This window comes from Melospiza georgiana, chromosome 1, assembly GCF_028018845.1.
Source record: "Melospiza georgiana isolate bMelGeo1 chromosome 1, bMelGeo1.pri, whole genome shotgun sequence".
NCBI classification, from domain to species: Eukaryota; Metazoa; Chordata; class Aves; order Passeriformes; family Passerellidae; genus Melospiza; species Melospiza georgiana.
The window spans coordinates 62,944,290-62,960,878 of NC_080430.1; the positions used below are offsets into that span (position 1 = coordinate 62,944,290).

General features: G+C 40.1%; 1 long non-coding RNA gene across 1 annotated transcript in view; it reads left to right on the plus strand.

The window, feature by feature from the left end:
• Window positions 1-1,456: 1,456 nt before the first annotated feature.
• Window positions 1,457-16,589, plus strand: part of LOC131090621 (uncharacterized) — a 48,204-nt gene continuing 33,071 nt past the window's right edge. The window contains exons 1-2 of the long non-coding RNA XR_009115329.1: window positions 1,457-1,572; window positions 2,626-2,738. This is a non-coding gene — a long non-coding RNA (uncharacterized LOC131090621). The remainder of the gene's footprint in view (window positions 1,573-2,625; window positions 2,739-16,589) is intronic.

A 16,589-nucleotide genomic window follows, 5' to 3' on the forward strand; every position in this document is an offset into this window, starting at 1 on the left:
CACCTGCAGTAACCAGAGGCAGCTCTCTTTCACTCATTCTCTCCTCTATTGCCAAGGTTCATAAGGTGCTGAGTGCCCAGTTTCCATTGCCCTTGCTTGCTTTATATGCCTGCTGCTTTCAGTGAAATTAATAGGTGTTTGACAGGCACTCTGACATGACAAAGTCTATGTCCCGTGTTTGATAACACGACAGTGAAAATAAGCATGTTCTTCAGACTTACTGAAAAGTAAACATCAGGTGAGCCTTGGAGAGCAAAGGGCTTTTAGGTGCTGAATTCTTTTTGAGATATAGCCCATCACGAGCTTGCAACTGGCTCAGAATTTATAAACCCATTTTATAATACAAGGGAAAAAAACTGTGTAATAAACTTTTCACTCATAGAACGAGGTAAAGGGGTAAAATGTGCACAGATCAGACTGATCATGTTAACACACAGTTAACAGTCCTGTCTCTATTTAACTGGAATGGCAAAATGCTGCAAGAGAGGCAGTAAACCACAGAGCACCCATGTAAGTACCAAGCTGCAGAGGCCACCTGTGTTAGCTCTCTCCTGCCTGAGTATACTGAAAACAATGTTTGTTAAAACACTGCTTCTACTGCTCCCTTAGTGCACCCAAATCTTTTCCATTCCTGTAACTAACTAATCAGCTTTTTGCAGACTAGGAAAAACAAAACAAAAAAAAAAAAAACCAAAAAAAAAAAAACCCAAAAAAAAAAAACAACCCAAAACAACAAAAAACAAAAAAAAAAAAAACAAACAAAAAAAAGCACAAAAAAGCACAAAAAACCCCCAAAAAAACCCCAAAACCCCCCCCCCCCAAAAAAAAAGAAAAAAAAAGAAAAAGAAAAAAGAAAGAAAAAAAAAAAAGAAAAAAAAGGAAATTTTAAAAAAAAGAAAGAAGAATTCTGCCAGACAGTCCTATCTGAGCTTAATTCTCTGAGTGTCGTATGTCTATCACATATACTGGGTCCCTTGGAATAATAATAATTGAGCCAGGCAGCTGAGTCTTGCTGTGGGTATCTGCAGGGAGGGGGGAGGGGGGCTGTGATAAAAGACTCATCAGTTTCAGCTTAGTTCAGTAGACATCTGTGCAGCAGAGGACCTCGTGATGATCCTGGCAGCAGCTCTTTTCATTTGGGTTTGGCTTTTTGTGCTGAATGCTTTTTGTACTGAGTCCCCGTACCAGCCTGTCTCAGCACTTTCAGAGCCAGAGCTTTTTCTCTTCATAAGCTCTAGGTTTTTTTACAGGCCACTGAGTCTGAGTGGAGCTGTATCCAGAATTACAGAAAGCAGCAGCCACCTGTCACCAGGACATTGTGCACAGTGGAGGGGAGAGCAGTGGCTGGGGGTGGGGAGCTGGAGGGAGCCAGCTGATTGCAGGGCATTTCTGAGAAGCAGGGCCCTGTGCTTATCCATTTGCAAACACGGGAAATGATGACAGTGGTTGGAAGCTTTGAAGAGACTGGGGGAAGGGGAAAGAGAGAAGCCAGAAAGAAAAGGATTGGGGGCTAAAAGAGACCTTGTCCAGAAAAGACTGATAAATTCTTCTTTTCAGATTCCTTGATCACTGGTAAGATTTGTTCTACATGTGAACATTCTCTTAGCTTGACAGAATCTTTATGCACTCCACGTTTTTTTGCATAATTTGGCAATAAATGGACAACTTTTTCTTTTGACTCTTTGAAGACTCTATTGCCTACTCCAGTATTAGGGTGGATATCAGTAAGGAAAAAAATACTCAATTGCATATGTCTCCTGATTCAGTCACATTAATTGCACTTCAGATTTTATGGTGATGCAGATTCAGTAGCCTTCTAACACAGAGGAATTAGCATTACTTTCTGACTTGTGGGGCCTCTGTTCTCACTTCTTCCTCTTGGAAAGCATTTACAATGGCTGGTCAGTTTATCTGAAATACTCCTTTGAATGGTGCAACCTGTCTTATCAAACCAGAGCATACAGGTTTACTGCAACCTGTCTTATTAAACCAGAGCCATTTCTGTGGAGAATAATTTTATTTTTTAGCAAATAACAAAAGCGCATGGAAATTTACTTTAATAGCTTATTTTAAAGTAAAAACTGCATCCATGAAAATATCAAGTCCTCATTGGGCAGAATAACATTCTATTCTATGAACTATGGAGAACATTATGGTCCCACAGCATTATAGAAGTGTGTAATAACAACAGTCAGATAAAATCCTAATGTCTTTTGCCTGAAAAAATTCCACTGGTAACACTAAAGGAGGTTTTCGTTGAACTGGAATGTATCCATCTGAACTACACTACCCACTTTTATCCCTCATAGCTAATACAGAAAGTGTCATTCCAGAGGTTAAACCTGAGATCAGTTATCTTAGAACAGGACTAATTGGAGAAGATGGTGGCTCCTCCTGGGTATTCTGTGCGCTCTAAAACTGAGCTTTAGTTTGGCACTTGACTTTTAGGTTATTGAAGTTAAATGATGTGAATCCCAACCCAAAAGACATGCTTCTGTCCCAGGATTATTTTTAAAAATGCATGGCAGAACATTAGGCTGACATTTACTGTGTGTGTCATCATGTTTGGATCTTTACTTAATCCTGTATATTTTGTAAATCTTTCTGATGTTTTTTTTTTTCAAGTGCTGGAACAATGATGCTCGCCCTGAAGTCTCCTGATCAGGGGGTACTGCTCTCACAGGGACCAAAGGAGAAGGGAGAAGTCTCCGCCACAGCAACTGTGCTACTTGTCAAAGGTATGTGTCCTTACAGCCCTAGACCTGCTCTCACTCCTGACACGTTCAGTGAGATGACTGGGACCTTTTTGACCTTAAAATGGAGGCATGAACAAGAATGTAAAACAGTGTGCTGAGATTAATTTGTTCTTCTCTAACTCAGTAATCTTGTGAGTGATACAAATGAAAGAACATTCCCTGCTTAGGAAAAGCTTCTCCTGCACTCTGATTGTTCTACTTTAATTTTCTTTGTTTCATTACCCCATTCCATACAGGACATTAAGAGTGTGGTATAGAATAAGATACAGAAATATACTCAGTCTCCAAATGTAAGGAATGTAGTGAATGTCCTATATCAAGATAGCAGCACTTCTCTTAGCTACTCATAGGGATATAGATTCACAGTAATGAAGAACTGGGTCAGTCCAAATTTATTCCTTCTTGTAAAAATACAAAATACATATAATTACTATAAAATGTATTCCTTTCATGAAGATACAGAAGGTATAATCTGTTTATAATACAGGGAGTTATTTGTGTCTTCATTGGGGACTTTATCATGCAAATGACTAGTTCTTACCTGATGTCAGGCAACTGATGTAGTTGTCATAAGGCTGGAATATAATTTTAGTTTTTCTTTGGTGTGGTACTTAAGTATTAATGTCAAAAAGTAGAAGAGGTAGTGTGATATGTAGGGACTTGATTCATTTCAATTCCTGTTTTTACTTTTGGATTTTTTCAAAGATTCCAGAGAAATGGAATTGTAGATATGTACTGAGAAAAGCAGAAAATAATAGCTGTGTCTCTAGTAACATGAGGCTCTTGCCATGTAAATGACCCTTCACTGCATACATGTTACAGTTTTTCATTTACTATCAGTGTCATACAACATAACGACATGCATGTGTTCCCCAGTTCAACTACAGTTCTTGGATGGTTTTGGTAACTAATAAGCCCAAGAACCCAGGAAGGACCTGGAACTTAGTTTATTCCCTGTAGAAATAAAACATTAATTTTGCAAAAGGTATGAAGGAGAACAGTATTATTAAGAAGGTGGCAGAGACACAAACACACTACTTATGACTTATCAACTGAAAACAGCTATTTTTTGAGAGGTGACATTGTTCAAACCTCTTCCAACCATCTTCTTCTAAAAACTGCTTGATGCTGTGAAATATATCTCCATATAGCATCTTCCTGTCAATGTTGCACATTTGGCCTTAACTTGCAAGTTAGAGGACACTGATGAGCTCATTCCCTTCCTTCCCTGCTATTTTCTATGTGAGCTGTACTAGGTCACACAGTAAGTCAGAAGTTTGCCCTTGGTTTCCATCAAAATACATGGCAAGAATTACTCAAAATGTATTAAAGGATTTTGCTAAATTCACAAGTAAAGTCCCAGTTTTTACTTTATTTTAATCTTTGAAGGATCTCTCGCTGTGCATTTGGTTGCTAAAAATACTGAAATCATTCAAACTATCCCTAAAGCAAGAAGATGTTTCATTCCTCAGAAATCTTTGTGGATTTAAACAAGAGGAAAAGGAAGATGTATGTGCATCAGGGATGGCTGGTATTAGAAACTCCTATTTGTTGCTGCCACCTGCCCATGGCCAACTTTCAGAGACACTGGAGGAAAGAAGATTGCTCCCTCTTTCTTAAGAAAGGCTTAACGTATTCTTTAAATTACTCCTATTTAAAATGTAACTGGAATCATTTGAATAGCTAAAATTGCCTAGACTACCCTGAGTTGGAAGGGACCCACAAGGATCATTATAAAAAAAGCTCTCCTAGTCCTGCACCAGACCACCCCACAAATCTCACCCCACCCCATGTGCCTGAGAGCATTATCCAAATGTCTCTTGAACTCTGGAAGGCTGGTGCTGTGACCACTTCACCTTGGCTGAAATTCACTGAATGATAGCAATTCAGTTTGGATTATTTGCTAATATTTTTTCTCATTCTTCTCAGAAATTACGGGGAAAAAATGACGCAATGGTCATGTAAAATTTTATCTTCTGAATGAACTTGTTGGTGTGCAGCATTAAAACCAAATTTTGAAGTTCTACTAATTTCTCTGATAATTGTCTTCACAAATGTTAGATCAAGATATTTTATCAAGGATGGATGAAACTTACAGTTTCTCAGGGAATTGGAAAACACTTGCCTTGAACATGAATATTTGGAATGCTTTTCCTCTTTCCAATAAATCTGACTGCAACAAATAGGATTTCTGAAGTTTTTTTAGGGGGAAATAACCTATATTGTTGCAGATATATTAACAAATAAATTCAGAGTTACAAAAATCCCTTTTTTCAGTTGACCATAAAAGTGGCACTATTGAAGATGAAGATTTGTGTATCTCTAAGAGACATACCAACACTGTTGCAAAAATAAATTGAGCTATCCTTCTGCTACAACAACCAAACTGTGGTTAAAAATGAGATTGCTGACTTGAGCATGCCACCCCTCTCCTTCAGCACACACCCAGCAAAAGCCTAAAGGCCTCAAAGGCTCCCTTAATGTTGAATTGAATTAATCTGGGTGGTGCTGAGCCTTTGCAGAAGACAGCATGTGACTGTGATGAGCTTGCCTGAAGTTCTAGGGCTCAGGAGAAGCCAGAAACTGGTATGTCAAGCTGTTAATCAGAAAATTCTGGGCAATGATAGAGGATGATTCTAAAGACATTGTGGGAGAAGCATAGAGAAGTAAAACTGGCTTTAAAAAATATCAAAGAAAGATCTTTTAAACTTAGACACTCCCTGTCATTCTTCAATGCTTTTGTTGTTTCCTTACAGGACACTATACCAAATTTTAGTAGTGCATCAGTCAGAGCTTCAGAGAATTCTTCAACATTGGCTGAAATGTGGCAAATGACGGTGAAGATCTGCCAGATGACCATACAGCACACGCAAATCACACCACACTAATGCCATCTTGGTACAGGAAATAGCTGGTGTATGTGCACTCTGGGTCAGAGCAGTTTATGTGTTCTCTGCGTGTTCATACAGGACATACATTTCAGCAGCATCTGTTTCTTTCTGATGCTTCTCTGAATCATAAAAAAGCAAAAGTGTAGAGAAGGAAATTGTGTGCTTTATTTCTAATTGGGGATGGATGTTGTTTAGGTTTTTTTCTTGCTGGGTTGGTTGGTTGCTTTTGGGTTTGGCTTGTTGTTTTTCCTATTGATATGTTACACGTATACTTAGAAGATTGTTCTTTGGCAGAAGACTTGACTCTAGCCCAGTCAAGATGGGGTTTGAAATAGATTAGGTTATGGCCTGTAGAAGTCCAGGGCTTGACTGACATACTGAATTCTCAGCATCTCTCCAAAGCTGCTCCCATTTAAAAAAAAACAAACTAGACACTATGTATCCTAAGAGCTCTTGTAAAGTAATATTTATGAACATGTAATTAAATGTATAATCAAATAGCACTTAAGAAACCCAGGTAAGGGTAGTTTCAGCTATTTCTTTCTGTTTCATTTTCACATCAGCTTAGAACCACCTCCCTTCTCCCGTTCCCTGGCGAAACAAGCTGTTGTAAGGTGGGTGTACAGCTGCAAGATAGACTCTGCACTTAAGCTGTGGGAACACGGGTGTGGTGGATCCATTCTCAGGAAACTGATCCACTTGTGGTCTCTCAGTAAATCCAGACTGCCCAGCTAGATGCTCCCCTATCCTCTCTCATGCCACATTTGTCCTGCTCCTTAACTTTCCTGCTTCTTCCTCTGCTGTGGAGCATGGATCCTAACAGGGGGGAGAAATCCAAGAATTCATAACAAAACATGGGGTAAAAAGACCATCTCCACTGAAGTTAATAATCAGCAGGGTCCAAATTACCTCTTATTAGCATTTATTTTACAAAGAGGCAGGGTATAATTTCACGATAGATTCAGATTTGGAGAGGGACTATAATCAGCCTCCTGAAGAGCTCTGCCTGAAGTACATGGCTGCTTATTTCTTTTCCAAATTGCACCGCTCTCTTTCCCCCTCTCTCGCTTACCCCTCCCGCCCCGTTCTCTTTCTTGATCTCTTTGAATAATGCAATCACTTTGAATAGCCCAGACAGGCCTGAAGATTAGGGAGCCTGTTTGTGGAGCGGGGGGCCAGCTGAATAGGCGCAGGAGGCTGGCTCCCCGGGAAAACAAGGCGCTGGGAACTAGGCCAACTGTGAAGAGCATGTGCTGGGAGGGACTGAAGAGGCAAGCAGCCGGCCAGCCCATATGTCAGGCTGTGCCACAAAGACTTCTCTGCACATCTACCATGACAAACAGGATTACCGAAGACAATTAATCTGGCACGCTTTATCAAAATCAAGCGCTGACCCCCAACCTCTCCCCCCAGCATGCAGCAGATGCCACGCTCCAATTCAATGGAGCTCAAGTGTTCCCTTTTTCGCTGCTGAAAGGCATCCAAAGCCTGAATAAGGTTGGCGTGGACTAATTGCAAACACTGTCTGATGGTGACAGTCCTAATCAAATGAGATGAGCTCACCTTTTCTGTAAACTTCTAATGGGAAGGCTGGTGGCAACTCCCCATCAGCTGCTGGCAGAAAGAGAAACGCATGGGGATGAAGGGCTTTCCCCCTCCTTTCTCCCCCTTCCTTCTCACTGCCTGATGGAGGAAGAGGACAGCCACACACATCCTTTCCTGTTGATCCTTTTGGGAGCTGCATCACGAGGGATGGAGAAGGGAAAGCATTGGAGCCACCTCTGTGCAGCAGCGTCTCTGCTCTGCAGATGCTGCAGAGCGGCCAAAAGGCAGCGTGCCGACGCTTACTGCCATGCTAGAAACCAGGCTCCACAGCCAGGCTGAGCCCTCAGCTGATGTCAGTGGGGCTGTAAACATCCCCCTCAGTATCTGACCCTGCCTGTGGGATGTTCCTGTCGGCTCTGTAGCGCAGAGTATAAACTTACACTCATTAGGACCAGTCATTTCTTTTCATGTCCCTACTTGGTTTATTTTATTTACATTTCAACATATAGGAGTTTCAGAAAAACCTGCCCAGTTGACCTTAATAGAAAATGAAAAGTGAAGTTCAATAAGAAAGGGGGGGAAAGCAGTGAAAAACTAATAGTATTTTGTCTTATTGCTTTTGTATTTACCTTACTGCTGTTCAAATAAGCAGGCCAGATTCTTGCTGCTCACCCTAGTATGCATAGGCATCTGTAGTACAGAAATGTCTCATGGGCAGTCTTCTCCTCACAAAAAACTGTTTGTCCTCTTAGTCTCACTCAGATTAGAGCCAAGTGCCTATGTTTCTATATTGGCATCCTCTTGCTTGTTAGTGTGGATGGAGTGAAGGTTTACATAGGCATGGATGAATGGTTCTTTCAAGTATTTTTTCCCCCAAGTTTTCAAATGAAAGTTCTGTTTATTCAAGTAAAATTTGGTAGAACCTCCTCAGTTTTATTAAGTTAAAACCCACTCAAAAACAAATTTAAAAAAAGGTAGTAGCAAGTTATACAACACAGAACACATATTTCAGGATAGTCATCCATTTTGTAAAATTTGCACAAATGAAAGGGTCAAAATCTTTGATTTTGGAAATGCTGTCAAAGGTTAGCATAATATTTTAATACAATATTTTTTTCAAGCTTAAAAAAAATCTCCTTTCTTTCCATACATGCCTAAGACAAAAGATTAAGTTTAAAATAATCTTTGTAACAATTTTCCTTTCAAAGTTCTTTCCTGGCAATATGGACAGCATTTTGGCCTGAGTGCTATCTGTGTTCCATTGCATTTCTCATCTGTTTTCTGTCAGAAACTTGACATCTAGATGTTACTTCCCAACCTACTTTCATGGCTATCCTCAGCATAACACCTGATTCTTCAGTGATTTGAGTGATTTTAACTTTTCTCTTAAAGTAAGGGTAGTAAGGGACTGACACATTCCATGAGCAGAAAAGGCACTGAGGAGCAGGAGGTGACTGATTACCTTGATTTCTGCAAAGAGGATGAAAACAACCTGGTTCCCATTTTGGCCCGTGAGGCCATGTCCCTTTGCACACAAACCTGTGATGGTGGCTCCAGGTTCACACATGTCCAGAAACTTTGATTTTCATTTTCTAAGTATGAATTCTCAGCACAATGTGTCCTAATTAAAAAAAAAAAAAAGGCAAAACGCCAGAGCTGGAATGGGCTGACATCTGCAGAAGCCATGGCTGTGGGAAGTGACCTCTCCCTGGAGCAGTGATTTCCCACCTCTAGCTGCAATATGCAAGGAGTTCTTATCAGCAGTGCGCTGCTAGCGATGCCCCTCAAATCTGCCCATGTTTCTTCTTCTTGCATAGCAGGAATGGGATGTTTAAATGATAGTTACAGATGGAGGAGCAGCTGATTTTGGTATTGCAATGTTTGCACTCTAGCAACATGTTCCAGCATTTGAGAAATGCAGCACCCAAAGAGGGTCCCAATGGAAAATCAGAAAACAGAGCTAATACTGCTCAAGGCACTGAGCAAAGGCCGGCTGCAGATCACACAACAGTTCATTGTTGTGGTACTCTGACATCCCATAGAACAGCACTTTCCAGAAATCAAAGGCCAGATTGTGTTTTTATTCAGAATGCTAAGGTTGATTTCTAAGAAATCTCTGGTAAAGAAGTGATAAAAGGAGTTAGGAGAGAACTACACTGAAGGTAATCAGTGCTGTGAAAGAAAGGTGAAGGACTGAGCTAAAAATACTAATTAAAAAAAAGAAAAGAAAAAAGAAAGGGATGAGAAAGCACAAACACCCCAGAAAATTCACTACTGCCTAAAGTAGCAACCGGTGAATGAAGTGACAAGGTATTGATCTGAAATACCAGGTGAAGAGGAGAAGATATTTGTGTCTCCACATTGTGAAGAAAGGAACTGCCTGAAGGATGTGAACTCCTCTGTGGAGGCTGGCCGAGGGGTGATGGGCAAAGAAGCATCCCTGAGGCAGTCTGAGGCTGGCTGGCATCCGAGCTCAAAATGATCACAAAGCCCTGCTGGAACCTCTCTTTCTGCCTCACTCAGACTGATCACTGGTAAGGTAGAGAATAATTTATATCATGGCTAGATTAAGAAATAGAAAGACTCTGATCAATTTGACTGTAGTTAATTAAAACATTTCTCTAAAACCCAGGAGTATTTATTGCACAATTTTTAAACTAGTTTTGTAGCAGCTCTGTAGGTCACAGCACCATATATTGCTGCCATAGGTACCAAGATGGGTAAGGGTCTGGAAGGTGGAACTGATATGATAATACTAAGTGACATGGGTGGGAATTTCTCCCAGCCATTAGCAGAAGGAGGAACTCACTCTTAAAAGAAAGACTCAAGTGTCAAATCGTATTTCTAAAATGTCATCTGCTTTGCAGTGGAATAGCCACCATTTTTCTAAACTACACAGTTTGTACAATTGAAGTGTAATTCAGAAATGACATAGTATTGACAAAGAAAGGGTCTCTCCTTCTCCACTGACCCCAAGGAATTGCCATAGCCTGCAGAGAGCAGTAGAAATTTTGACCTGCTTTATCATGCCTACTCATTGCTGTCAGGATGTTTCTTATATCTGTGAAACAGTAATCACTGACTTTTATTTTGAAAACATAATTTCACAGTGATTTGGATCAGGATACAGAAGTTCCTACATTCTCCTGTTCTCATACCATGATAAGATCAAATTTTTTTGAAGTTCAAGTAAATATGCCTCACTTATTTTCTTTCATCTTTTTCATCTTTTTCTCTTGGACTCCAACAGGTGCCTTCATTTCGGGTGACACAACATCTCTTAGAATGCATCAGAGAATTTTTCTTCCTCACTAGTTCTCTGTAGCTGCTGTCAGGTCTCCTGCTCAGTTCTTGCTGAAAGCTTTCCTCCAGGCCAGAATATGGAGCCTAATTCAGATAATTCACATGTAGAAAAATCATTAAATCATTCTGTGTTGCACTGCCATTAAGTGTGGAGTTTTGGTCACTGTGGTGTACTTTTAAGGGGGCCAAAGAAATATAGGCAATACATGAAAGTTTGTTGTCTTGTTTTGCTCATGATTCTGTTAATACCTCACTACTTAGGAAAATGAACCACAAGTGGCTTGAAGAATGGATCAGTTTTATCCAGTAGAGTGGTGAAATGAATTATAACATCACAGAGTAATGTTTATGGTAGAGGAAAGAAAGTGTTGAATTGCTGGAGGAATGAAACGTTCATGTATGAATGCATAAAGACACTCTGGCAGAGTCTGGTGTAGTGAGCTTTGTTTAACTCACATGAAATGTTTTTTCTCCACCAGAAACACTTTCCAACATGAAATGAAGCTGAACTTTTTTGTCTTAAATATCAAAGTGATTGGCATCTATCATAATAAGTAGCTCAGGCCAGTAATCTGCCACTCCTTTTGATTTATGGGCCCCTAAATATAGAGGTGCAGATCCTGCCTAAGTAACTTAAGCCAAATGACATGGGACTTGCCCTCCTCTTTGGGTTTGACAAACCTCTTAGCAGTAGCTTAAGGAACACTGAAAGCCCACATTCCAGTTTCTGCTTTAGCCCCTTTTTTCCTGCACACAGCTTTGAGGCACCATGCTGCCTTTGGCACCTCCTGACTTTGTCCTTGGCCATGTCACGCCAGCCAGAGAGGGCACACTGTGGTGTTGCTCCCATCACATTGTTTGCTTTGGAGTTTTCTGGGTTTGGGGATGTTTTACCTTGAAGCCACTAATTGCTGATAGTTTCTGGCCAAGGTGCTTTTGAATGTTCAGTAGGAAACAACACGGTTTTTTGGTTCAGCTGGACTTTCAGAAAACAAAAATGAGAATTTCAGCGTAACTGAAAAAAAACTTTCTGAAGTTTTAGCAATCTTTGAAAACTAAGATTAGCAAATAATTGTAGATTGGTAAATCAAAGCCTTAGGTTTAGAAAATGGCCAAAATATTCTGATTATTACAACAATTACTTTAATTATGAAGCCAGAATAATTTTATGAAATTTACAAGAGTTTACAAAACATCTTAGTTGACTCAAATCCTTATCTCCTAAATAATGCATTTAAGCTAGAAAAATTTACTTATTTGCAGATAAATAAGCAGAAGGATCTTTTTGTCAATTTTGAAATTTGAGAATGGTTTTAGGACAGTCTTAGCATTGCAACCAGAGGTGATTTCTGGTCTACAGAAATATAGTGGAGGAAAACATAATCTGCTCTCCTGAGCATAAAGCTGCAAAAAACAAGGAGTGAGTGAGAATGATGCTTTCTTGAGATGGGGCTGTGCATTGCATCACTGCAGCAGTCATGCAGCTATTGATTTTGTATCTTCTAAAGAGGTTCAGAGAGCAGGACACAGGCCTTACAGAGAGGCAGATGGGAAACTCAGATCTGTCCCTCACTGGTTCAGTTTTGAAGCCACTGCCTTGAAGATCTCACACAAGATTTCTCTGAGAAGATGCAACCATGGGTGGATTTTTGAAGACATAAGATCTTGACAGCAAATGACAAAAAATAAATGTGATCTACAACTATGTTAATTATCAGCCCACTGATATGTGTGTGCTCTGAAATGCATTTGGGAGCAAGTACAGAATGGATCTAAAATTCACAGAAAAAGTAATTCCACTTTCTATAGTTGGAAAAAAACAGGTTTTCCTTTTATTTCTTTTTTCTCTCTCCCATCTTTTTAATCTTTAAATTGTTATAACACCAAGTGAACATTGAGATAAACTGCTGTTCAGATAATTCACTGTCAAAAATATTGAGCATACTTTAGTTGGATGGCAGCAGTAATGGTCTTTTCAAGTGCCTCTGCACAAAAGCTGAGCCTATCAAGATTTTTTGGCAGGCACTGCGTTTAACTTGTCATGTTATATATTGCAGCAATGCAGTTGAGGATCAGTATAAATCAACTTACAAGTCTGGAGGAAATGGGGGAATGTGCTTCTGCAGCCCACTGGCAGCTCAAGTGTCTATCAGAAGGTGGCAGCATCTCAACATCGTTCAGTCCAGTAGGGGGAAAAAAAAGAAAAAAAAAAAGGAAAAGAAAAAGAAAAAAAAGTCCCCTCAATCAACATGTCCAGAAAGCTGAAAGCTCTTTACATTCAGACAGGATGTACACACTGCTGCCTTGAATTTATGGATTTGATGAATTTATGCGGTTATGGACAGGCAGGAAGATGAAGTTTTGATAACTCTTCAGTCTTCTTAATGTAAAAGTGGGAAACAGGCTAAGTAGGTGCTAGAAGGAAGGGAAGTGAAAAATAAATGAGAAAATATGGCCATCCAAAGGGTCAGAAACAGCCCACCTTCCCCCCAAGGGGAATTTTGTGGTAGCTGTGAAATATTGGGCAACAAAATATGTGGTCCCTAATAAATTTTTGGGATTTTATCTCCTACCAGTGTGACAGAGAATAACTTTTTTTTTTCACAGCTATCACACCCTGTATTGTCAGATGTCATGATCTCATCACAGGCTTTGTGGCATTTATTATTGTTTTTTTTAAAACCCCAGCCTTTGAAACTGGGCAATTGGATAGGATCCCCAGTTTTCACTTAAACACCACTATAACCAAAAATAGCATGATTTGAACCCTTGTGGTTACTGGGAAAGTCAAAAAACATCTGCCAAATGCTCTCACAATGTTCGAAAACCAGAAAGCAGAGTGGAAAAAATAACAGAATTTAAAGTAGAAAAAATAAAAATGACATTTCATAAGGTTAGCAAAAAGTCATGCATCCAAGTGCACTGATTGACAGTAGAGTGTTGCTGATGGGAAGGCTGGGCCCAGCACATAAAGCCAGGCATGTCAGTGTGTGCTCTGATAGGGCTGGGATCAAGTGCCTGGCTTAGCGCACAGCCATGAGCACAAAATGGTGTTGCTCACTTCAGTGAGATTATTTGCTGATTTACAGCTCAAGTCATTGCTGAACTGAGCTCTTAACTTGCTTAAGGATTAATCCAGTGCCCGGTGCAGTTTGATGGTAAAAATCTGAAAATGGAGTCATCAGTGTCCTTGTAAATTTTTGGGGTTTTTTTAAAACATGGAACTGCCTCAGCTAGCACTTGATCCACTCTGTATAAGGGCGTGGAGTACAATAAGAAATATTGTACTAATGGCCACCACAAGGAGTCCATATGTGGCCAGAAATTGCTACCCTAATACTCAGAGAACCATGGCATGTTATTTTCAATCTTTCTATTTGTGGTGGATGGACACCACAAATCCTGGATGGATAGCAGGTGCCCACCGTCACCACATTGTCACTGTCCTCTTCACTGGGCAGGGGAGAGGAAATAAAATTAAAAGCTTGTGGGTCAAAATAAGGTCAGGGGAAGATCTCTCACCAATTAATGTCATAGGCAAAGCATGCTTGACCTAGGGAAAATTAATTTAATTTATTACCAGTCAAATCAGAGTAGGATTAAGGTAACTAAAACCAAATCTCCTGCACTCCTCCCTTCTTCCCAAACACAGCTTCACTTTCAGATTTTCTACCTCCTCTGGCAGCTGGTTCATCACATCATCTGTGCTGCTCCCTCTCTCTCCGGGAAGGATTCCTCACATTCCTCCCCTGCTCCAGCTTGGGGTCCCTCCCACAGGGAACAGTCCTTCCCAAACTTCCCCAACAGGCTGCATTCTTCATGAACTGCTCCACTGTGGATCCCTTCTACAGGGTACAGTCTCTCTGGAACAGGCTGCTCCAGTCTGAGCTCCACTCAGAGCTGCAAGAGGAATTTCCAATGTCTTTCACAGAGCCCAGCCCTGTAGCACGCCTCCTGCTACCAAAACCTTGCCACAAAAACCCAGTTACCTGGCTCCAATGAGTTTGTCTCTGAAATCAAGTAAAAAGTGGCAAAACATCTCTGTGCAGTTTAAAGTGGAGCAGTTTTAATTTCCAGGTTTTACATATGAAAGAAAAAGGCTAATTTTGAGGATACCTCCCAGTGTATTTGCCTTGGATACACATCTGCAGTGCAATTGAAACAATGGACAGATTACCAGGTGGTGAAAAATTATGAGCAGGGGACTTCTTCTTCAGAGGGCATACAAAACCTTGCAGAAACTGAGATTTTTGAAGGCTTAGCACAGATAACTCTGGGCCCAGGCACAGTCATACTCTCAAAAATGGCATCAGAGATTGAGCCCCAGAAAGACTGAATGCCTTTTTTGACATCCCAGTGAGCTGATAGCATAAATGAGGACAGGATTGTGGCAACTTCTCGGATCCAGGGAGAATTTTGTCATACCACAATTTCACATCTCATACTGAACACTCAGCTACTGTACTTGGTAGACTCGGCCAAATACACACAGGTCAGGAAGAGAGCTGGCAGGCAGAGTGTGCTGATTTAATTTTGTTTGGCTTTTTGATGTGCCTTCCTGGAGTTCCTATTTGCTGTGTTGTGGGTTAAATACTTAAACAGGAAATCAGCTCAGAGGACCAGCTGACCATTTCAACCTTGTGGAAACATTTGTCCTTGCCTGCTTCCCAGAACAATTCAAAGAATGCCTTGTTTCTGATACACACAGCCAAAGCAAAAAATCTGTGGAGAATAATTTATGGACAGAATGATTCAGTAGGGTGACAGCAGTCATTCAAAGACCTTGCAGTAGAGATCAGTACAGATAGATGCACACCTAAAGGTGGGAAGTTCTGCCTAATTTTTGTTTTGTGCTGTAGACAGTCCTCTGAGTGAGTATTGTGCCTGAATGGTTATATGAATCTATTAGCTAGTCATCCATTAGAGTGTTGTTCTCAAGATTAATCTAGCCAAAACTTGTCATAAATGATCTAGAATGACAACAATTATAAAAATCATTTTACAAAAGAATGACCTTTAACAGAAGAAAAAGCAAATTTAGACTAAATTGATTCAAATCAAAAAAAGCTATCAAGGAGAGATATTTGTCTTGTTGTTGCAATAAAAATTTTTGCAATACCATAGTTCCATCAGGCTTACAAATGCCATGTTTCCTATTTTTGCCAAGATTTTTTATTATTTCTGATGTTACTCCATGCATAAGGAATAAAACTTTATGCATGACTTCTAATGTCATTCTGAAGATCTTTATTAAAATGCATTCCATCATAGCAGATGCATTTTAATTGCCACTTCTTTTAGTTCAGCTGTGCAGCACTGTTTATGTTGCTTTAAATTAAACTCCTTCCCACTAATGACAAGATCTGTTAGTCTTCTAAAAGGCAATGCACGAAAAATATCAGGATTTGTGAATTAGATGGAAAAAAAATCAGAACTCAATGAAGGCAAAAGTATTTAATCAAGCCTTGAAGAGGTGGTTATTTCATGGCCCCTGTATTTGAAATGTCAAATAATTTTGGTTAAAATTTCTAGTGATTTCAAGATAGACATTTATCTGAGAAAGGACTGTGTGAACCCTTCAGGATTTTGTCTTACATGAAAATAATTGCCTTAATGATTCATAGATATTTCCCTCCAAATCAGTGACCTGACCTGAACTAAGTTAAATCTGCATTTTGGTTGCTTGCAGGTGTCAATTGCTGTAGCTGTACATGTGCTAAATCATGGCACTGGAGGACAAGCATTAGGTGGGGCAACCTTCATTTCAAACATCATGGTCCTCTGTGTTTTCTGAAAAGCTTGCAAAATTTCCATAAGTTGTCTATGGAAAGGACAAACCCTGTAGGAAAAAAGGCCTCTGGTAATTCCTCCTCATAGGTCTAGAGTGAATCTCTATCTTTTGGGTTTTGTTTATTTTCCAAATACTTGATGCTTTCCCCGGGAGGTCTGAGGGCTTCACTTATTATCCTAGCTTTTGCACTTCCCTTGGCAGCCAATTTGAGTTTCATAGTCCAGATCATTTTAAATGAGGTGTGACTCGGGTAGACTTTCCTGACAGAATACACAAAGAGCCATTTCTGTGTCACTGGGGGAA